The sequence below is a fragment of the Salvelinus namaycush genome, chromosome 13 (assembly GCF_016432855.1).
Source record: "Salvelinus namaycush isolate Seneca chromosome 13, SaNama_1.0, whole genome shotgun sequence".
NCBI classification, from domain to species: Eukaryota; Metazoa; Chordata; class Actinopteri; order Salmoniformes; family Salmonidae; genus Salvelinus; species Salvelinus namaycush.
In genome coordinates this window covers 42,699,724-42,723,463 of record NC_052319.1, presented here as the reverse complement: position 1 = coordinate 42,723,463, position 23,740 = coordinate 42,699,724, and positions in this window count along the sequence as shown.

The following is a 23,740-nucleotide window of genomic DNA, read 5'->3' as shown; positions in this document are numbered from 1 at the left end:
GCAGCTCAGTTTCCACCTCATTTTGTGGGCAGTGTGCACATAGCCTGTCTTCTCTTGAGAGCCAGTTCTGCCTACGGTGGCCTTTCTCAATAGCAAGGATATGCTCACTGAGTCTGTACATAGTCAAAGCTTTCCTTAAGTTTGGGTCAGTCACTATGCTCAGGTATTCTGCCACTGTGTACTCTCTATTTAGGACCAAATAGCATTCTAGTTTGCTCTGTTTTTTTTGTTAATTCTTTTCAATGTGTCAAGTAATTATCTTTTTGTTTTCTCATGATTTGGTTGGGTATAATTGTGTTGCTGTCCTGGGCCTCTGTGTGTTGTGTTTGTGAACAGAGCCCTAGGACCAGCTTGCTGAGGGGACTCTTCTCCAGGTTCATCTCTCTGTAGGTGATGGCTTTGGTTTGGGAATCGCTTCCTTTTAGGTGATTGTAGAATTGAACGTCTCTTCTCTGGATTTTGATAATTAGTGGGTATCGGCCTAATGCTGCTCTGCATGCATTATTTGGTGTTTTACGTTGTACACTGGGGATATTTTTAGAAAATTCTGCATTTCTCAGTTTGGTGTTCTTCCATTTTGTGAAATCTTGGTTGGTGAGCGGACCCCAGACCTCACAACCATAAAGGGCAATGGGCTCTATGACTGATTCAAGTATTTTTAGCCAGATCCTAATTGGGATGTTGAATTTTATGTTCCTTTTGATGACATAGAAGGCTCTTCTTGCCTTGTCTCTCAGCTCGTTCACAGCTTTGTGGAAGTTACCTGTGGCGCTGATGTTTAGGCCCGAGGTAGGTGAAATTCTTTGTGTTCTCTAGGGCAACGGTGTCTAGATGGAATTTGTATTTGTTGTCCTGGCAACTGGACTTGTTTTGGAACACCATTATTTTTGTCATACTGAGATTTACTGTCAGGGCCCAGGTCTAACAGAATCTGTGCTGAACGGAAAGGGGGATACCTAGTCAGTTGTACAAGATCTAGGTGCTGCTGTAGGCCCTCCTTCGTTGGGGACAGAAGCACCAGATCATCAGCAAACAGTTGACATTTGACTTCAGATTCTAGTAGGGTGAGGCCGGGTGCTGCAGACTGGTCTAGTAGGGTGAGGCCGGGTGCTGCAGACTGTTCTAGTGCCCGCGCCAATTCATTGATATATATGTTGAAGAGGGTGGGTCTCAAGCTGCATCCCTGTCTCACCCCACGACCCTGTGGAAAGAAATATGTGTGTTTTTTGCCTATTTTAACTGCACACTTGTTGTTTGTGTACATGGATTTTATAATGTTGTATGTTTTTCCCCCAACACCACTTTCCATCAATTAGTATAGCAGACGCTCATGCCACATTGAGTCAAAGGCTTTTTTGAAATCAACAAAACATGAGAAGACTTTGCCTTTTGTTTTGGTTTGTTTCTCAGTTAGGTGAATACGTGATCTGTCGTACGGTCATTTGGTAAAAGGCCAATTTGATATTTGCTCAGTACATTGTTTTCACTGAGGAAATGTACGAGTCTGCTGTTAACTTCTCTGGGATATTTTTGGCCAAAAGCCAGTAAAAATGCAGAGCGCCAAATTCAAATAAATTACTATAAAAATCTAACTCATTAAATCACACATGAAAGATACCAAATTAAAGCTACACTGGTTGTGAATCCAGCCAACATGTCAGAATTCAAATAGGCTTTTCGGCGAAAGCAAACGATGCTATTATCTGAGTTGGCACCATTGTAAACAAAGAGAGATAAGCATATTTCAACCCTGCAGGCGCGACACAAAACGCAGAAATAAAAATATAATTCATGCCTTACCTTTGACAAGTTTCTGCTGTTGGCACTCCAATATGTCCCATAAACATCACAAATGGTCCTTTTGTTCGATTAATTCTGTCGATATATATCCAAAATGTCCATTTATTTGGCACATTTGATCCAGAAAAACACTGGTTCCAACTTGTGAAACGTGACTGCAAAATATCTCAAAAGTTACCTGTAAACTTTGCCAAAACATTTCAAACTACTTTTGTAATACAACTTCGAGTGACCCTCGTTCAAGATGGCCGTACTTCTTCATTACACAAAGGAAAAACCCTCAACCAATTTTCTAAAGACTGTTGACATCCAGTGGAAGCGGTAGGAACTGCAAGCAGGTCAATTAGAAATCTGTATTCCCAATGAAAATCCATTGAAAAGAGTGACGTCAAAAAAAAAATTCTGAATGGTTTGTCCTCGGGGGTTTCGCCTGCTAACTAAGTTCTGTTATACTCACAGACATGATTCAAACAGTTTTAGAAACTTCAGAGTGTTTTCTATCCACATCTACTAATAATATGCATATCTTATATTCTGGGGATGAGTAGCTGGCAGTTGAATTTGGGTATGCTTTTCATCCAAACGTGAAAATGCTGCCCCCTATCCTAGAGAAGTTAATGATAATGCAGAGCATTTTCCCAAGGTTGCTGTTGACGCATATCCCACGGTAGTTATTGGGGTCAAATTTGTCTTCACTTTTGTGGATTGGGGTGATCAGTCCTTGGTTCCAAATATTGGGGAAGATGCCAGAGATGAGGATGATGTTAAAGAGTTTTAGTATAGCCAATTGTAATTTGTGGTCTGTGTATTTTATAATTTCATTCATCAACACCACAGGCCTTTTTGGGTTGCTGTAGCTCATTCAAGGTTATTGGAGAATCCAGTGGGTTCTGGTAGTCTTTAATAGTTGATTCTAGGATTTGTATTTGATCATGTATATGTTTTTGCTCTTTGTTCTTTGTTATAGAGCCAAAACGATTGGAGAAGTGCTCTGTCCATCTCTCTCTTTGTCTCTCTCTCTATCTCTGTCTCAAATCAAAGTTTGTCACGTGCGCCTAATACAACAGGTGTAGACCTTACAGTGAAATGCTTACTTACAGGCTCTAACCAACTGTGCAATTTTTAAGTAAAAATCTCTCTCTCTCCCTATCTTGCCCCTGTCCCTGCCTCTCTGTCTCTCTCTCCCTCAGTTTCTTCTGCCTGTCTCTCGGTCTCTCTCTGTGTGGGTCTCTCTCTGTGTGAGTCTGTTTGTCTGGGTCTCTCGGTCTGTTTGTCTGGGTCTCTCGGTCTGTTTGTCTGGGTCTCTCGGTCTGTTTGTCTGGGTCTCTCGGTCTGTTTGTCTGGGTCTCTCGGTCTGTTTGTCTGGGTCTCTCGGTCTGTTTGTCTGGGTCTCTCGGTCTGTTTGTCTGGGTCTCTCGGTCTGTTTGTCTGGGTCTCTCGGTCTGTTTGTCTGGGTCTCACGGTCTGTCTGTCTGGGTCTCACGGTCTGTCTCGGTCTGTCTCTCTCTCGGTCTGTCTCGGTCTGTCTCTCTCTCGGTCTGTCGGTCTGTCTCTCTCTCGGTCTGTCGGTCTGTCTCTCTCTCGGTCTGTCTCGGTCTGTCTCTCGGTCTGTCTCGGTCTGTCTCTCTCTCTCTCGGTCTCTCTGTCTGTCTCTCTCTCGGTCTCTCTGTCTGTCTGTCTCTCTCTCGGTCTCTCTGTCTGTCTGTCTCTCTCTCGGTCTGTCTCTGTCTGTCTGTCTGTCTCTCTCGGTCTGTCTGTCTGTCTGTCTGTCTGTCTCTCTCTCGGTCTGTCTGTCTCTCTCTGTCTCTCTCTCGGTCTGTCTGTCTCTCGGTCTGTCTGGGTCTCTCTCGGTCTCTCTGTCTGTCTGTCTGGGTCTCTCTCACTCTCTCCCTCTCTCTCTGTGTCTCTCTCTTTTAATTCAATTCACTTTATTGGCATGACATAATGTACATATTGCCAAAGTGTACTTTGGAGATTAAATGATGAATGTACAATATTAACATAATTAAAATAATAATAATCAAGATTGTCAATGGGACAATCAGTAACATCAAGGGTCAAAATAACTGTACAATGGACAATAACAATAAGCATAGAGGACATGTGCAGGTTGGTTGGTCTGTCAGAAACTGTTCCTCATCTTATGGCAGCAATAATGTAGTGCGCTGCCAACCCACAGCTCTCTGCGTCCTCCCCCAACAGGACGGGTAGCCTCATCAGAGAGGTCTTTCTCTTGCTCTCTCCGCCTCTCTCTCTTTCCATTCCTTTTCAACCTCTCAAATCAACTCGTTTTAGGAAAGAACAAATGTGGTTAGTTGTTTGCTTCTGCCGATGTTATTACTGGCAGGGGGCATTTCTCTGAGGCTTGAGGTGGAAAGATTTTGCTCCTTCCCATTTCTTCAGTGGGTGTCTGGTCTACTCTACAAGCCCTTGCTGTACTTTTGAAAGAATAACCATTTACATCTAAATGGACATACTACTTTATAATGAATGTTTTTACAGTAACCGCTGTCTCATGTCTCCGTCTACCATGTTAAAGGCCAGGCAGGAAGTGACGTGAAATGGATAGGGAGGAGTGACTGTAACAGATACACCGTGAGCCCCCCCCCCCACTCACTGTACCACCAGACAACATTCAAATGCACTGTGCAATGACCGTATACCAAATGGCAACCTATTCTGGTCAAAAGTAGTGCACTACAGTAAGGGAGCCTTTTTGAGATGCAGCCAATGTCTGGTGTCTCTAGTGGGTGGATAGTGTGGATATCTCTAGTGGGTGGATAGTGTGGATATCTCTAGTGGGTGGATAGTGTGGATATCTCTAGTGGGTGGATAGTGTGGATATCTCTAGCGGGTGGATAGTGTGGATATCTCTAGCGGGTGGATAGTGTGGATATGTCTAGCGGGTGGATAGTGTGGATATGTCTAGCGGGTGGATAGTGTGGATATGTCTAGCGGGTGGATAGTGTGGATATGTCTAGCGGGTGGATAGTGTGGATATGTCTAGCGGGTGGATAGTGTGGATATCTCTAGCGGGTGGATAGTGTGGATATCTCTAGTGGGTGGATAGTGTGGATATCTCTAGTGGGTGGATAGTGTGGATATCTCTAGTGGGTGGATAGTGTGGATATCTCTAGTGGGTGGATAGTGTGGATATCTCTAGTGGGTGGATAGTGTGGATATCTCTAGTGGGTGGATAGTGTGGATATCTCTAGTGGGTGGATAGTGTGGATATCTCTAGCGGGTGGATAGTGTGGATATCTCTAGCGGGTGGATAGTGTGGATATCTCTAGCGGGTGGATAGTGTGGATATCTCTAGCGGGTGGATAGTGTGGATATCTCTAGCGGGTGGATAGTGTGGATATCTCTAGCGGGTGGATAGTGTAGATATCTCTAGCGGGTGGATAGTGTGGATATCTCTAGCGGGTGGATAGTGTGGATATCTCTAGCGGGTGGATAGTGTGGGTATCTCTAGCGGGTGGATAGTGTGGGTATCTCTAGTGGGTGGATAGTGTGGGTGGATAGTGTGGATATCTCTAGTGGATGGATAGTGTGGATCTCTAGTGGATGGATAGTGTGGGTATCTCTAGTGGGTGGATAGTGTGGGTGGATAGTGTGGATATCTCTAGTGGATGGATAGTGTGGATATCTCTAGTGGATGGATAGTGTGGGTATCTCTAGTGGGTGGATAGTGTGGATATCTCTAGTGGGTGGATAGTGTGGGTGGATAGTGTGGATATCTCTAGTGGATGGATAGTGTGGATCTCTAGTGGATGGATAGTGTGGATGGATAGTGTGGATCTCTAGTGGATGGATAGTGTGGGTGGATAGTGTGGGTGGATAGTGTGGATATCTCCAGTGGATGGATAGTGTGGATATCTCTAGTGGGTGGATAGTGTGGATATCTCTAGTGGGTGGATAGTGTGGATATCTCTAGCGGGTAGATAGTGTGGATATCTCTAGCGGGTGGATAGTGTGGATATCTCTAGCGGGTGGATAGTGTGGATATCTCTAGCGGGTGGATAGTGTGGATCTCTAGCGGGTGGATAGTGTGGGTATCTCTAGTGGGTGGATAGTGTGGGTGGATAGTGTGGATATCTCTAGTGGGTGGATAGTGTGGATATCTCTAGTGGGTGGATAGTGTGGGTGGATAGTGTGGATATCTCTAGGGGATGGATAGTGTGGGTATCTCTAGTGGGTGGATAGTGTGGATATCTCTAGTGGGTGGATAGTGTGGGTGGATAGTGTGGATATCTCTAGTGGATGGATAGTGTGGATATCTCTAGTGGATGGATAGTGTGGGTATCTCTAGTGGGTGGATAGTGTGGATATCTCTAGTGGGTGGATAGTGTGGGTGGATAGTGTGGATATCTCTAGTGGATGGATAGTGTGGGTCTCTAGTGGATGGATAGTGTGGATGGATAGTGTGGATCTCTAGTGGATGGATAGTGTGGGTGGATAGTGTGGGTGGATAGTGTGGATATCTCCAGTGGATGGATAGTGTGGATATATCTAGTGGGTGGATAGTGTGGATATCTCTAGTGGGTGGATAGTGTGGGTGGATAGTGTGGATATCTCTAGTGGGTGGATAGTGTGGATATCTCTAGTGGGTGGATAGTGTGGATATCTCTAGTGGGTGGATAGTGTGGATATCTCTAGTGGGTGGATAGTGTGGATATCTCTAGTGGGTGGATAGTGTGGATATCTCTAGTGGGTGGATAGTGTGGATATCTCTAGTGGGTGGATAGTGTGGGTGGATAGTGTGGATATCTCTAGTGGGTGGATAGTGTGGGTATCTCTAGTGGGTGGATAGTGTGGATGGATAGTGTGGATATCTCTAGTGGATAGATAGTGTGGATCTCTAGTGGATGGATAGTGTGGATGGATAGTGTGGATCTCTAGTGGATGGATAGTGTGGGTGGATAGTGTGGGTGGATAGTGTGGATATCTCTAGTGGATGGATAGTGTGGATATCTCTAGTGGGTGGATAGTGTGGATATCTCTAGTGGGTGGATAGTGTGGGTGGATAGTGTGGATATCTCTAGTGGGTGGATAGTGTGGATATCTCTAGTGGGTGGATAGTGTGGATATCTCTAGTGGGTGGATAGTGTGGATATCTCTAGTGGGTGGATAGTGTGGATATCTCTAGTGGGTGGATAGTGTGGATATCTCTAGTGGGTGGATAGTGTGGATATCTCTAGTGGGTGGATAGTGTGGATATCTCTAGTGGGTGGATAGTGTGGATATCTCTAGCGGGTGGATAGTGTGGATATCTCTAGCGGGTGGATAGTGTGGATATCTCTAGCGGGTGGATAGTGTGGATATCTCTAGCGGGTGGATAGTGTGGATATCTCTAGCGGGTGGATAGTGTGGATATCTCTAGCGGGTGGATAGTGTGGATATCTCTAGCGGGTGGATAGTGTGGATATCTCTAGCGGGTGGATAGTGTGGATATCTCTAGCGGGTGGATAGTGTGGATATCTCTAGCGGGTGGATAGTGTGGATATCTCTAGCGGGTGGATAGTGTGGATATCTCTAGCGGGTGGATAGTGTGGATATCTCTAGCGGGTGGATAGTGTGGGTATCTCTAGTGGGTGGATAGTGTGGGTGGATAGTGTGGATATCTCTAGTGGATGGATAGTGTGGATCTCTAGTGGATGGATAGTGTGGGTATCTCTAGTGGGTGGATAGTGTGGATATCTCTAGTGGGTGGATAGTGTGGGTGGATAGTGTGGATATCTCTAGTGGATGGATAGTGTGGATATCTCTAGTGGATGGATAGTGTGGGTATCTCTAGTGGGTGGATAGTGTGGATATCTCTAGTGGGTGGATAGTGTGGGTGGATAGTGTGGATCTCTAGTGGATGGATAGTGTGGGTGGATAGTGTGGGTGGATAGTGTGGATATCTCCAGTGGATGGATAGTGTGGATATCTCTAGTGGGTGGATAGTGTGGATATCTCTAGTGGGTGGATAGTGTGGATATCTCTAGTGGATGGATAGTGTGGATATCTCTAGTGGGTGGATAGTGTGGATATCTCTAGTGGGTGGATAGTGTGGATATCTCTAGCGGGTGGATAGTGTGTATCTCTAGCGGGTGGATAGTGTGGATATCTCTAGCGGGTAGATAGTGTGGATATCTCTAGCGGGTGGATAGTGTGGATATCTCTAGCGGGTGGATAGTGTGGATATCTCTAGCGGGTGGATAGTGTGGATCTCTAGCGGGTGGATAGTGTGGGTATCTCTAGTGGGTGGATAGTGTGGGTGGATAGTGTGGATATCTCTAGTGGGTGGATAGTGTGGATATCTCTAGTGGGTGGATAGTGTGGGTGGATTGTGTGGATATCTCTAGTGGATGGATAGTGTGGGTATCTCTAGTGGGTGGATAGTGTGGATATCTCTAGTGGGTGGATAGTGTGGGTGGATAGTGTGGATATCTCTAGTGGATGGATAGTGTGGGTGGATAGTGTGGATATCTCTAGTGGGTGGATAGTGTGGGTGGATAGTGTGGATATCTCTAGTGGATGGATAGTGTGGGTATCTCTAGTGGGTGGATAGTGTGGATATCTCTAGTGGGTGGATAGTGTGGGTGGATAGTGTGGATATCTCTAGTGGATGGATAGTGTGGATATCTCTAGTGGGTGGATAGTGTGGATATCTCTAGTGGGTGGATAGTGTGGGTGGATAGTGTGGATATCTCTAGTGGGTGGATAGTGTGGATATCTCTAGTGGGTGGATAGTGTGGATATCTCTAGTGGGTGGATAGTGTGGATATCTCTAGTGGGTGGATAGTGTGGATATCTCTAGTGGGTGGATAGTGTGGATATCTCTAGTGGGTGGATAGTGTGGATATCTCTAGTGGGTGGATAGTGTGGATCTCTAGTGGATGGATAGTGTGGATGGATAGTGTGGATCTCTAGTGGATGGATAGTGTGGGTGGATAGTGTGGGTGGATAGTGTGGATATCTCTAGTGGGTGGATAGTGTGGGTGGATAGTGTGGATATCTCTAGTGGGTGGATAGTGTGGATATCTCTAGTGGGTGGATAGTGTGGATATCTCTAGCGGGTGGATAGTGTGGATATCTCTAGCGGGTGGATAGTGTGGATATCTCTAGCGGGTGGATAGTGTGGATATCTCTAGCGGGTGGATAGTGTGGATATCTCTAGCGGGTGGATAGTGTGGATCTCTAGCGGGTGGATAGTGTGGGTATCTCTAGTGGGTGGATAGTGTGGGTGGATAGTGTGGATATCTCTAGTGGGTGGATAGTGTGGATATCTCTAGTGGGTGGATCGTGTGGGTGGATAGTGTGGATATCTCTAGTGGATGGATAGTGTGGGTATCTCTAGTGGGTGGATAGTGTGGATATCTCTAGTGGGTGGATAGTGTGGGTGGATAGTGTGGATATCTCTAGTGGATGGATAGTGTGGATATCTCTAGTGGATGGATAGTGTGGGTATCTCTAGTGGGTGGATAGTGTGGATATCTCTAGTGGGTGGATAGTGTGGGTGGATAGTGTGGATATCTCTAGTGGATGGATAGTGTGGGTCTCTAGTGGATGGATAGTGTGGATGGATAGTGTGGATCTCTAGTGGATGGATAGTGTGGGTGGATAGTGTGGGTGGATAGTGTGGATATCTCCAGTGGATGGATAGTGTGGATATATCTAGTGGGTGGATAGTGTGGATATCTCTAGTGGGTGGATAGTGTGGGTGGATAGTGTGGATATCTCTAGTGGGTGGATAGTGTGGATATCTCTAGTGGGTGGATAGTGTGGATATCTCTAGTGGGTGGATAGTGTGGATATCTCTAGTGGGTGGATAGTGTGGATATCTCTAGTGGGTGGATAGTGTGGATATCTCTAGTGGGTGGATAGTGTGGATATCTCTAGTGGGTGGATAGTGTGGATATCTCTAGTGGGTGGATAGTGTGGATATCTCTAGTGGGTGGATAGTGTGGATATCTCTAGTGGGTGGATAGTGTGGGTGGATAGTGTGGATATCTCTAGTGGGTGGATAGTGTGGGTATCTCTAGTGGGTGGATAGTGTGGATGGATAGTGTGGATATCTCTAGTGGATGGATAGTGTGGATCTCTAGTGGATGGATAGTGTGGATGGATAGTGTGGATCTCTAGTGGATGGATAGTGTGGATCTCTAGTGGATGGATAGTGTGGATGGATAGTGTGGATCTCTAGTGGATGGATAGTGTGGGTGGATAGTGTGGGTGGATAGTGTGGATATCTCTAGTGGATGGATAGTGTGGATATCTCTAGTGGGTGGATAGTGTGGATATCTCTAGTGGGTGGATAGTGTGGGTGGATAGTGTGGATATCTCTAGTGGGTGGATAGTGTGGATATCTCTAGTGGGTGGATAGTGTGGATATCTCTAGTGGGTGGATAGTGTGGATATCTCTAGTGGGTGGATAGTGTGGATATCTCTAGTGGGTGGATAGTGTGGATATCTCTAGTGGGTGGATAGTGTGGATATCTCTAGTGGGTGGATAGTGTGGGTGGATAGTGTGGATATCTCTAGTGGGTGGATAGTGTGGATATCTCTAGTGGATGGATAGTGTGGATATCTCTAGTGGATGGAAACTGGATATCTCTAGTGGGTGGATAGTGTGGATATCTCTAGTGGGTGGATAGTGTGGATATCTCTAGTGGGTGGATAGTGTGGATATCTCTAGTGGGTGGATAGTGTGGATATCTCTAGTGGATGGAAACTGTGGATATCTCTAGTGGGTGGATAGTGTGGATATCTCTAGTGGGTGGATAGTGTGGATATCTCTAGTGGGTGGGTAGTGTGGATATCTCTAGTGAGTGGATAGTGTGAATATGTGACTTAGTGCGGACATCTGTTAAAGCTCAGACACACCGGGAGGATTGTCACAGTTCTTGGCATTTCTGAACAGAGTGTCGGCAGTCAATCTCTTTTTGTGTTCACACAGCAAAGACCTTAAAGTAGTCAGCCACTCATGTTAATTTACTCCAAACCAGAAGGTGGCGGTAGTGTTTGGCATATCCATATGTGCTGTTTATGGTCTAGTCAATGTTATTAGCTATTGCTATTGTTGTAGAGAGCCCATGTTGAAACTAGCCAGATGGCCACAACTATATAACGAGCTAGTAGGATGACAAACTGAATTCACTCTCTATAATCCCATACTGCCAGTGGCAGCCCATACTCTCTATAATCCCATACTGCCAGCCCATAGCCAAATGTTTATCTAACTAGCTAGGTTAAGGGTTCATGGCTAGGTTAAGGGTTTAGGGTTGGGTTTAGGGTTGGGTTCGGGTTGGATTTAGGGTTGGATTTAGGGTTGGGTTCAGGGTTGGGTTTAGGGTTGGGTTTAGGGTTGGGTTTAGGGTTGGGTTCAGGTTAGGGCTAGGATAAGGGTTAGGGTTGGGTTCAGGTTTGGGCTCGGGTTAAGGTTTTGATTAGTGAATTGTTAATTAAAACGTTATTCATAGTCTGTAGAGCATCCAAATAGTGTTACAGCATTATCACCTGTAGCCCACCTGATGCAGCATAGTGGCTATAAATAAGCTGATCCGCCCATCTGTATTTGTGACCCACCGGCTCGATTCAGTCTTATGTAGCAACATTTGATATGATGTTTTTTACATTGTATAAAAGTAGAGACTCAGAGCTAGAAAATGGTATCATACACTGCAGATGAGGAACAATGGGAAAGTCATTCTGCTTTGAAAGTTGATAAACTTGTAACCCCACTTTTGAGAAAATAACCCTGGAATGTTTTGGTACCTACTGGAGAGCTGTTCTTTGTCTACACCCATTCAGCATCTTACCCACCTCCTTAAGCTTTAGCCCCCCCCATCTCTTTAAGGATTCACATGAGACTAAACAGAGTACTTTATGTACTAAACAGAGTGAGTAGTGTACTAAACAACCAAAGATTTCAAGACTAAAGGCTGGTTTATACTACGGTGTGTACGTAAATTCAATCTGGAGTGCCAGAGTTCGCTCTGGGCGTTCGTAAACTCCGAGTGTTTTGCTCTCAGAGCGTTTAAGGCGCACGCTGGACACTCTGGCCGAGGAGTAGGGTTGATCCGAGCGTTTTGCTCTCAGAGCGTTTAAGGCGCACGCTGGACACTGGCCGAGGAGTAGGGTTGATCCGAGCGTTTTGCTCTCAGAGCGTTTAAGGCGCACGCTGGACACTCTGGCCGAGGAGTAGGGTTGATCCGAGCGTTTTGCTCTCAGAGCGTTTAAGGCGCACGCTGGACACTCTGGCCGAGGAGTAGGGTTGATCCGAGCGTTCTGTCCTAACAACAAGCTAACTGGCTGACGTTGGTTAGCTTGCTAGCTACAGCGGGGCAAAAAAGTATTTAGTCAGCCACCAATTGTGCAAGTTCTCCCACTTAAAAAGATGAGAGAGGCCTGTAATTTTCATCATAGGTACACTTCAACTATGACAGACAAAATGGAAGAAAAAAAATCCAGAAAATCACATTGTAGGATTTTTAATGAATTTATTTGCAAATTATGGTGGAAAATAAGTATTTGGTCAATAACAAAAGTTTCTCAATACTTTGTCATTGCCAACAAAGGGTATATAACAGAGGTCAAACGTTTTCTGTAAGTCTTCACAAGGTTTTCACACACTGTTGCTGGTATTTTGGCCCATTCCTCCATGCAGATCTCCTCTAGAGCAGTGATGTTTTGGGGCTGTTGCTGTCCAACACGGACTTTCAACTCCCTCCAAAGATTTTCTATGGGGTTGAGATCTGGAGACTGGCTAGGCCACTCCAGGACCTTGAAATGCTTCTTACGAAGCCACTCCTTCGTTGCCCGGGCGGTGTGTTTGGGATCATTGTCATGCTGAAAGACCCAGCCACGTTTCATCTTCAATGCCCTTGCTGATGGAAGGAGGTTTTCACTCAAAATCTCACGATACATGGCCCCATTCATTCTGTCCTTTACACGGATCAGTCGTCCTGGTCCCTTTGCAGAAAAACAGCCCCAAAGCATGATGTTTCCACCCCCATGCTTCACAGTAGGTATGGTGTTCTTTGGATGCAACTCAGCATTCTTTGTCCTCCAAACACGACGAGTTGAGTTTTTACCAAAACGTTCTATTATGGTTTCATCTGACCATATGACATTCTCCCAATCTTCTTCTGGATCATCCAAATGCTCTCTAGCAAACTTCAGACGGGCCTGGACATGTACTGGCTTAAGCAGGGGGACACGGGGTGAGATCTTGCGTGGAGCCTTGTATGTCTTCCATTTCCTAATAATTGCTCCCACAGTTGATTTCTTCAAACCAAGCTGCTTACCTATTGCAGATTCAGTCTTCCCAGCCTGGTGCAGGTCTACAATTTTGTTTCTGGTGTCCTTTGACAGCTCTTTGGTCTTGGCCATAGTGGAGTTTGGAGTGTGACTGACTGAGGTTGTGGACAGGTGTCTTTTATACTGATAACAAGTTCAAACAGGTGCCATTAATACAGGTAACGAGTGGAGGACAGAGGAGCCTCTTAAAGAAGAAGTTACAGGTCTGTGAGAGCCAGAAATCTTGCTTGTTTGTAGGTGACCAAATACTTATTTTCCACCATAATTTGCAAATAAATTCATAAAAAATCCTACAATGTGATTTTCAGGATTTTTTTTCTTCTCATTTTGTCTGTCATAGTTGAAGTGTACCTATGATGAAAATTACAGGCCTCTCTCATCTTTTTAAGTGGGAGAACTTGCACAATTGGTGGCTGACTAAATACTTTTTTGCCCCACTGTACTTCCAGACCCAAATGAGAGAACACCTGACTCTGACCATTTGACTCGCCCTATCGGAGCTGGTTAGGCTGTTTTCATGTTAACCAGAGAGTTGGTGATTGCAACTGTGCTGCTGGCAACAATTTAATTACACTTTCTTGCCAATATTTACTGACACCGGCTATATTTAACGGGTGTTTAGTGTTCATAAATTCGTCAGTTATTCTGCGCTCTGGCACACTAAGACGAGAATGCTATGAAATCGGAGTTGCTAGCCAGAGGGAATATACACGCTACGTCAATCCACAGTTGTCGCAGTGACATCATGAACATTCTGTTGAAATGGTAACTTGCATAGTTTTTTTGTTTTTGGTTTAGACATCTAGCTAGCTAAAAAAAGTAACACATACTGACCAGCTCATGTTATAGACAGGATTACCTGGACATACTGACCATCATGTTATAGACAGGATTACCTACACATACTGACCAGCTCATGTTATAGACAGACACGCGCTACATGGCAGACCAATCAGAATTCATCTCTCAGCATGTCCAGCCCACTCATTTTCTCAGCCAATCATAGCTTGCGGGAAGGTTGCTGGCTATTTCCGTGGCTAAACCAACACGGCTCGTAATGATTTTTTCCCTCGTATTTACAGATGACATACAAGTTTGTTATTAAGGCACATGAAAGTTCACACGTTCCAGAAGGCATTTATGTAAAAATAAAATGCATTTTGATAAATAAGTTAACGTTCAAATTGCCCTCCTGTGACGTAGTGATGCCTAGTTTCCTGAAAAGAGTCACATTTGTTCCTAGTCATTAGCTAGATCAGTGCATCCCAAACTGTTTCAGTCTTGGCCCCCTTTCATCAATGGGGAACATCCAATGGGCCAGTTCCGGTCCAGAAGCCCGGTTTCGACTACCCAGAAAAATAATTTCCATTGAAAAGTCAGATTTGAACATTTCTAATTCCACTTTAATCATCATCTTTTGTACAGAAAACATCCATTCATTTTTTTTTTCTCTCGAAATAATTGTCGCTAAGGCCATTTCTTTTCCATCACTCACAGCCCGAAGATATTAACATTTTATATTCAATGTCTGTCGTGTTTTATGGATGACGTGATGACGTTGTCGGTGCTGTTGAAATAAGAAATAAATGTGGTTCTGGATGTATTCTTAGGGTGATAATTAGGTTGCATAAGCATGAGTGCTTTTCCCCCCACAATTCTGGTCTTCACATTTGTTTTCTAAACATTAAATAAGGAGCATAGGTTGCTGCTGCTGGTCGGTGTGAGATGGGCTTTTCTTGGATTTCCCTGCTCTGTCTATGTATGACTAAGAAACCAGGTATTCCCAGCTATATAGTAACCGTATGTGTTTGTCTCCTAGTATCTTGTAGAGGTCAGGGGTCATTGGAGCTGTGAGGTGTCAGTGGTAACATTCCTTCCTGGTATGGCGTGGGTTGCGTGTTCTCGAATACCCACCATGTGTTCAGACCACAGATGGCTCTGGTTGAGTTTCAAATGATACCCTATTCCCTATGTAGTGCACTATTCACCAGGGCCCATAGTTCTGAGAGTCCTGGTAATGAACAGACTTAACAGACTGAGGAACAAAGACAGCTGGACTCAGGTCTTTGCAGAGAGTCCTGGTAATGAACAGACTGAGGAACAAAGACAGCTGGATTCAGGTCTTTGCAGAGAGTCCTGGTAATGAACAGACTGAGGAACAAAGACAGCTGGACTCAGGTCTTTGCAGAGAGTCCTGGTAATGAACAGACTGAGGAACAAAGACAGCTGGACTCTGTTCATTACCAGGACTCTCTGCAAAGACCTGAGTCTTTTTAGTCTCCTGAGGGGGAATAGGCTTTGTCGTGCCCTCTTCACGACTGTCTTGCTGTGTTTGGACCATGTTAGTTTGTTGGTGATGTGGACACCAAGGAACTTGAAGCTTCCAACCTGCTCCACTACAACCCTGTCGATGAGAATGGGGGCGTGCTCAGTCCTCTTTTTCCTGTAGTCCACAATCATCTCTTTTGTCTTGATCACGTTGAGGGAGAGGTTGTTGACCTGGCACCACACGGCCAGGACTCTGACCACCTCTCTATAGGCTGTCTGGTTGTTGTCGGTAATCAGGCCTACCACTGTTGTGTCATCTGCAAATTGAATAATGGTGTTGGAGTCGTGCCTGGCCGTGCAGTCATGAGTGAACAGGGATTACAGGAGGGGGCTGAGCACGCACCCCTGAGGGGCCCCGTGTTGAGGATCAGACCCCTTGACTTTTCCCACATTGTTTTACGTTACAGCCTTATTCTAAAAGGGATTAAATGCTTTCCCCCCCCCCTCATCAATCTACACACAATACCCCATAATGACATCACAATACCCCGTAATGACATCACAATACCCCGTAATGACATCACAATACCCCGTAATGACATCACAATACCCCATAATGACATCACAATACCCCATAATGACATCACAATACCCCATAATGACAATGCGAAAACAGGTTTTTTGCAAACATTCCAAATTCAAGGTCTCCAAGAACAGTCATCGTTCTTAAATGGAAGAAGTTTGGAACCACCAAGACTCTTCCTAGAGCTGGCTGCTTGGTCAAACTGACCAATCAGGGGAGAAGGGCCTTGGTCAGGGAGCTGATGCCTCCACAATGCTACTCTGTTGGTGTGGCTCCCGTGGGCTCAGCAATGCTACTCTGCTGGTGTGGCTCCCGTGGGCTCAGCAATGCTACTCTGCTGGTGGCAGAGCCTTCAGGGAAGTCAATGGGCGTTTCCCAAATGGCTCCTATTCCCTACAATAGGGCCCATCTGTTCAAAAGTAGTGCACTATTTAGGTGATAGGCTGCCATTTTTGGGAAACATAATTGATTTCTACAGTCAGATTTAGCTGAGTCTGCAGAAAACAGAGGGTTAAAGTGGATTGATATTCAGCGTTATTTTGAATCCACATGAATTATTGTTCTGCACTCTCTGCTCTGAATAAATCTCTCTCTCTCTCTCTCCTTCCTTCAAGGTGATTTTAACCATCAGGGGGTTTCCTGACAGACTGAGGGCAGTGAGCTTGGCTGCCCAGCTATACTACACCAAAGGTAAGACATTATAATGTACATATCTAATGCTGTACACAAGTGTTGCATGGTATACCAAAACGTTGGTACTTTCTTTATAGTATTTTATCGAATGTGTGTGTGTGTCTCATATATTATTTATTTACTATTATTGTCACCTGTTTGATGCTGGGGGTGAGTGTAACCGATGTGAAATGGCTAGCTAGTTAGCGGTGGTGCGCGCTCTGAGACCTTGAAGTAGTGGTTCCCCTTGCTCTGCAAGGGCCGCGGCTTTTGTGGAGCGATGGGTAACGATGCTTCGTGGGTGACTGTTGTTGATGTGTGCAGAGGGTCCCTGGTTCGCGCCCGTGTCGGGGCGAGGGGACGGACTAAAGTTATACTGTTACATTGGTAACTATCTTGATGCATATCTGTATTCCCAGTCATGTGACATCCATAGATTAAGGCCTAATGCATTTATTTCAATTGACTGATTTCTGTAACTCAGTAAAATCTTGGATATTGTTGCATGTCGCATTTGTATATTTTTTATTCAGTGTCAAGATTGTCTAAAGCTGTCATCAAGGCAAAGGGCAGCTACTTTGAAGAAACTCAAATCTAAAATATATCTTGGTTTGTTTAACACTTTTTTTGGTTACTACATGACTCCATATGTGTTATTTCATAGTTTTGACGTCTTCACTATTATTCTACAGTGTAGAAAATAGTAAAAAATAAAGAATGAGTAGGTGTTTTAAAATGTTTGACCGGTAGTGTGTTTAAACAGGGTAGTTGTGCAGTATGGGTTGGGGAGGTGGAGGCCTTGGTTGATGGCTCTATGGTTTGGTCTGCGGTGCTTTCATGTTTCCCACCAGAAGTGCCTGCAGTCATGTACATTAGCTAATGTGATCACTGGCATGAGTTCTTCCCAGAAACGGTAAATATAATTATTGGCATCGAATTATCTCCCAAAGTGGCTGTGTGGCTGTGTGGCTGTGTGGCTGTGTGGCTGTGTGGCTGTGTGGCTGTGTGGCTGCGTGGCTGCGTGGCTGCGTGTTTGTGGTCAGTAGTAATCCTATGCAGAGATTGTCTCTGAGGCACAAGTAGCTAGGCAACCCCCTGCATTTGCCTTGGCAGGCTAGAGCCAGTGTGAGAGAAACATGCTATCAAATGTTTTGTTTTATGAAACTAAATGAATATTTCACTCTGACCCACAAAACGTATTTGCTAAATTCATGATAGTGTTAGACAAATCAATGAAAGTGAACTTCAAAATGTGATATAGTTGTATTGGAATTAGCAGCTGTTGTTGGTGAGTAATGAATCTGCTTCTGCCGGGACTTACTGCATCGCTATTGAAAGCAGTTGATTGGTTACTGAAGTCCCCTCTACCTCTTGATTGGTTAGACGCTATTCTTGTTCTGATTTGAGATTTGAAGAGCAGAGAAATAGAAGATGTTGTACCCTCTAACATGTTGTTGGTAAAGTGGCCAAAGTTACTAATTTGTGTCAAAAGTTGCGTTTACAGTGAATGGAATGTTAGAGGGGATTTCACGATGGGACCTTTCAGAAAATTGTGTAAATCCCTTGAAAGTGGATGAAGATGGACAAAATTAATGACTCTAAGCTTAATAATGTAAAAAAGTATATAAGATACACTACATGACCAATGGTATGTGGACAGCTGCTGGTTGAACATCTCATTCCAAATCATGGGAGTTAATTATGGAGTTGGCCCCACCCTTTAATGCTATAACAGCCTCCACTCTTCTGGGAAGGCTTTCCACTAGATGTTGGAACATTGCTGCTATAACAGCCTCCACTCTTCTGGGAAGGCTTTCCACTAGATGTTGGAACATTGCTGCTATAACAGCCTCTACTCTTCTGGGAAGGCTTTCCACTAGATGTTGGAACATTGCTGCTATAACAGCCTCCACTCTTCTGGGAAGGCTTTCCACTAGATGATGGAACATTGCTGCTATAACAGCCTCCACTCTTCTGGGAAGGCTTTCCACTAGATGATGGAACATTGCTGCTATAACAGCCTCCACTCTTCTGGGAAGGCTTTCCACTAGATGTTGGAACATTGCTGCTATAACAGCCTCCACTCTTCTGGGAAGGCTTTCCACTAGATGTTGGAACATTGCTGCTATAACAGCCTCCACTCTTCTGGGAAGGCTTTCCACTAGATGTTGGAACATTGCTGCTATAACAGCCTCCACTCTTCTGGGAAGGTTTTCCACTAGATGTTGGGACATTGCTGCTGTAACAGCCTCCACTCTTCTGGGAAGGCTTTCCACTAGATGGTGGAACATTGCTGCTGTAACAGCCTCCACTCTTCTGGGAAGGCTTTCCACTAGATGATGGAACATTGCTGCTATAACAGCCTCCACTCTTCTGGGAAGGCTTTCCACTAGATGTTGGAACATTGCTGCTATAACAGCCTCCACTCTTCTGGGAAGGCTTTCCACTAGATGTTGGAACATTGCTGCTATAACAGCCTCCACTCTTCTGGGAAGGCTTTCCACTAGATGTTGGAACATTGCTGCTATAACAGCCTCCACTCTTCTGGGAAGGCTTTCCACTAGATGTTGGAACATTGCTGCTATAACAGCCTCCACTCTTCTGGGAAGGCTTTCCACTAGATGTTGGAACATTGCTGCTATAACAGCCTCCACTCTTCTGGGAAGGCTTTCCACTAGATGTTGGAACATTGCTGCTGTAACAGCCTCCACTCTTCTGGGAAGGCTTTCCACTAGATGTTGGAACATTGCTGCTGTAACAGCCTCCACTCTTCTGGGAAGGCTTTCCACTAGATGTTGGAACATTGCTGCTGTAACAGCCTCCACTCTTCTGGGAAGGCTTTCCACTAGATGTTGGGACATTGCTGCTATAACAGCCTCCACTCTTCTGGGAAGGCTTTCCACTAGATGTTGGGACATTGCTGCTGTAACAGCCTCCACTCTTCTGGGAAGGCTTTCCACTAGATGTTGGAACATTGCTGCTATAACAGCCTCCACTCTTCTGGGAAGGCTTTCCACTAGATGTTGGAACATTGCTGCTATAACAGCCTCCACTCTTCTGGGAAGGCTTTCCACTAGATGTTGGAACATTGCTGTAATAACAGCCTCCACTCTTCTGGGAAGGCTTTCCACTAGATGTTGGAACATTGCTGCTATAACAGCCTCCACTCTTCTGGGAAGGCTTTCACTAGATGTTGGAACATTGCTGCTGTAACAGCCTCCACTCTTCTGGGAAGGCTTTCCACTAGATGTTGGAACATTGCTGCTGTAACAGCCTCCACTCTTCTGGGAAGGCTTTCCACTAGATGTTGGAACATTGCTGCTATAACAGCCTCCACTCTTCTGGGAAGGCTTTCCACTAGATGTTGGAACATTGCTGCTATAACAGCCTCCACTCTTCTGGGAAGGCTTTCCACTAGATGTTGGAACATTGCTGCTGTAACAGCCTCCACTCTTCTGGGAAGGCTTTCCACTAGATGTTGGAACATTGCTGCTATAACAGCCTCCACTCTTCTGGGAAGGCTTTCCACTAGATGTTGGAACATTGCTGCTATAACAGCCTCCACTCTTCTGGGAAGGCTTTCCACTAGATGTTGGAACATTGCTGCTATAACAGCCTCCACTCTTCTGGGAAGGCTTTCCACTAGATGTTGGAACATTGCTGCTATAACAGCCTCCACTCTTCTGGGAAGGCTTTCCACTAGATGATGGAACATTGCTGCTATAACAGCCTCCACTCTTCTGGGAAGGCTTTCCACTAGATGTTGGAACATTGCTGCTATAACAGCCTCCACTCTTCTGGGAAGGCTTTCCACTAGATGTTGGAACATTGCTGCTATAACAGCCTCCACTCTTCTGGGAAGGCTTTCCACTAGATGTTGGAACATTGCTGCTATAACAGCCTCCACTCTTCTGGGAAGGCTTTCCACTAGATGTTGGAACATTGCTGCTATAACAGCCTCTACTCTTCTGGGAAGGCTTTCCACTAGATGTTGGGACATTGCTGCTATAACAGCCTCCACTCTTCTGGGAAGGCTTTCCACTAGATGTTGGAACATTGCTGCTATAACAGCCTCCACTCTTCTGGGAAGGCTTTCCACTAGATGTTGGAACATTGCTGCTATAACAGCCTCCACTCTTCTGGGAAGGCTTTCCACTAGATGTTGGAACATTGCTGCGGGGACTTGCTTCCGTTCAGTCACACGAGCGTTAGTGAGGTCACTGGTGTTCTTGCTTCCAGAGGCATTTTGGGACTCGGAAGTGTTGCAACCGAGTACAGACAATTCTGACATGCTACACACTTCAGCACTCGACGGTCCCGTTGTGTGGCCGTCCTCTTCGCGGCTGAGCCGTTGATGCTCCTAGACGTTTCCACTTCACAATAACACTTACAGTTGACCCGGGGCATCTCTAGCAGGGCAGAAATGTGACGAACTGACATGTTGGAAATGTGGTATCCTCTGACGGTGGCACGTTGAAAGTCACTGAGCTCTTCAGTAAGGCCATTCTACTGCCAATGTTTGTCTATGGAGATTGCATGGCTGTGTGCTTGATTTTATACAGCTGTCAGCAACGGGTGTGGCTGAAATAGCCGAATCGACTTATTTGAAGGGGTGTCCGATGTAGTGTTTGTATACAAGCACACTATTCCAGATCGGTCTGTACGTTTTAAAGATTGAATGATGTTTCTAGCTTCAACAGTTTAGGACGAGTAACTTTCAACAAAAGTCAAAGTATGTTGATGATTTAAAGTGGGGGGACTCTTGCTTCACAAGCAACATTTTAATAATATCGTTAGTCATATTTTTGATAATTAGAAAATACTTTATATCTCAAAACTAGGACCCTTCATGTAAAACACTATCATTACATTTACATTTAAGTCATTTAGCAGACGCTCTTATCCAGAGCGACTTACAAATTGGAAAGTTCATACATATTCTTCCTGGCCCCCCGTGGGAAATGAACCCACAACCCTGGCGTTGCAAGCGCCATGCTCTACCAACTGAGCCACACGGGACCATCATCATCAATTGAACTATCTTGAAGTATTGTTCAGGAGGGTGGTGGCTAGTTGGGATATTTGGCATAGCTCCCATCATCTTTTCTTCTATTGGTGTCCCAGGCTGAACAGGCTCTCAGCAGGGATAGGACATCTCTCTCTCTCTGGGGTGCTCAGCTCCAGCTGCTGTGGAAGTTGAGAATAGCCTCCTCGAGCTCCGGGTCTCAACAACGTGCCCTGGGCCCGTCTCTCTGTCTCTGAAGCACGAGGGAGCATCAGAGATCCCACAGAGATCTCACAGTGGGGGCCTGAGAGCTACACCACTAGCTCCAGAGACTAACTACCCAGGAATCACAGGGGACTAGATTATACCCAGAGACTAACTACCCAGGAATCACAGTGGACTAGATTATACCCAGAGACTAAATAGAGAGATGCCTAAGCAGGGACGAAGCAGCAGTTCTGGACAGAAACTGTTAGAGTTACAGGATACAGATGAGCTAGAAATCAAGGCTCCAGTCAGAGGACCTGATGAAAGCTACAGTAGGAAACCCCCCTGATGTACTGTAAGCTACGGTAGGAAACCCCCCTGATGTACTGTAAGCTACGGTAGGAAACCCCCCTGATGTACTGTAAGCTACAGTAGGAAACCCCCCTGATGTACTGTAAGCTACAGTAGGAAACCCCCCTGATGTACTGTAAGCTACAGTAGGAAACCCCCCTGATGTACTGTAAGCTACAGTAGGAAACCCCCCTGATGTACTGTAAGCTACGGTAGGAAACCCCCCTGATGTACTGTAAGCTACGGTAGGAAACCCCCCTGATGTACTGTAAGCTACGGTAGGAAAGCCCCCTGATGTACTGTAAGCTACGGTAGGAAACCCCCCTGATGTACTGTAAGCTACGGTAGGAAACCCCCCTGATGTACTGTAAGCTACGGTAGGAAACCCCCCTGATGTACTGTAAGCTACGGTAGGAAACCCCCCTGATGTACTGTAAGCTACGGTAGGAAACCCCCCTGATGTACTGTAAGCTACGGTAGGAAACCCCCCTGATGTACTGTAAGCTACGGTAGGAAAACCCCCTGGTGTACTGTAAGCTACGGTAGGAAACCCCCCTGGTGTACTGTAAGCTACGGTAGGAAACCCCCCTGGTGTACTGTAAGCTACGGTAGGAAACCCCCCTGGTGTACTGTAAGCTACGGTAGGAAACCCCCCTGGTGTACTGTAAGCTACGGTAGGAAACCCCCCTGATGTACTGTAAGCTACGGTAGGAAACCCCCCTGGTGTACTGTAAGCTACGGTAGGAAACCCCCCTGGTGTACTGTAAGCTACGGTAGGAAACCCCCCTGATGTACTGTAAGCTACGGTAGGAAACCCCCCTGATGTACTGTACAGCATCCTGTTAGGCCTGTCATATAGAACACTGGAGCAGCATCAGCATCCTGTTAGGCCTGTCATATAGAACACTGGAGCAGCATCAGCATCCTGTTAGGCCTGTCATATAGAACACTGGAGCAGCATCAGCATCCTGTTAGGCCTGTCATATAGAACACTGGAGCAGCATCAGCATCCTGTTAGGCCTGTCATATAGAACACTGGAGCAGCATCAGCATCCTGTTAGGCCTGTCATATAGAACACTGGAGCAGCATCAGCATCCTGTTAGGCCTGTCATATAGAACACTGGAGCAGCATCAGCATCCTGTTAGGCCTGTCATATAGAACACTGGAGCAGCATCAGCATCCTGTTAGGCCTGTCATATAGAACACTGGAGCAGCATCAGCATCCTGTTAGGCCTGTCATATAGAACACTGGAGCAGCATCAGCATCCTGTTAGGCCTGTCATATAGAACACTGGAGCAGCATCAGCATCCTGTTAGGCCTGTCATATAGAACACTGGAGCAGCATCAGCATCCTGTTAGGCCTGTCATATAGAACACTGGAGCAGCATCAGCATCCTGTTAGGCCTGTCATATAGAACACTGGAGCAGCATCAGCATCCTGTTAGGCCTGTCATATAGAACACTGGAGCAGCATCAGCATCCTGTTAGGCCTGTCATATAGAACACTGGAGCAGCATCAGCATCCTGTTAGGCCTGTCATATAG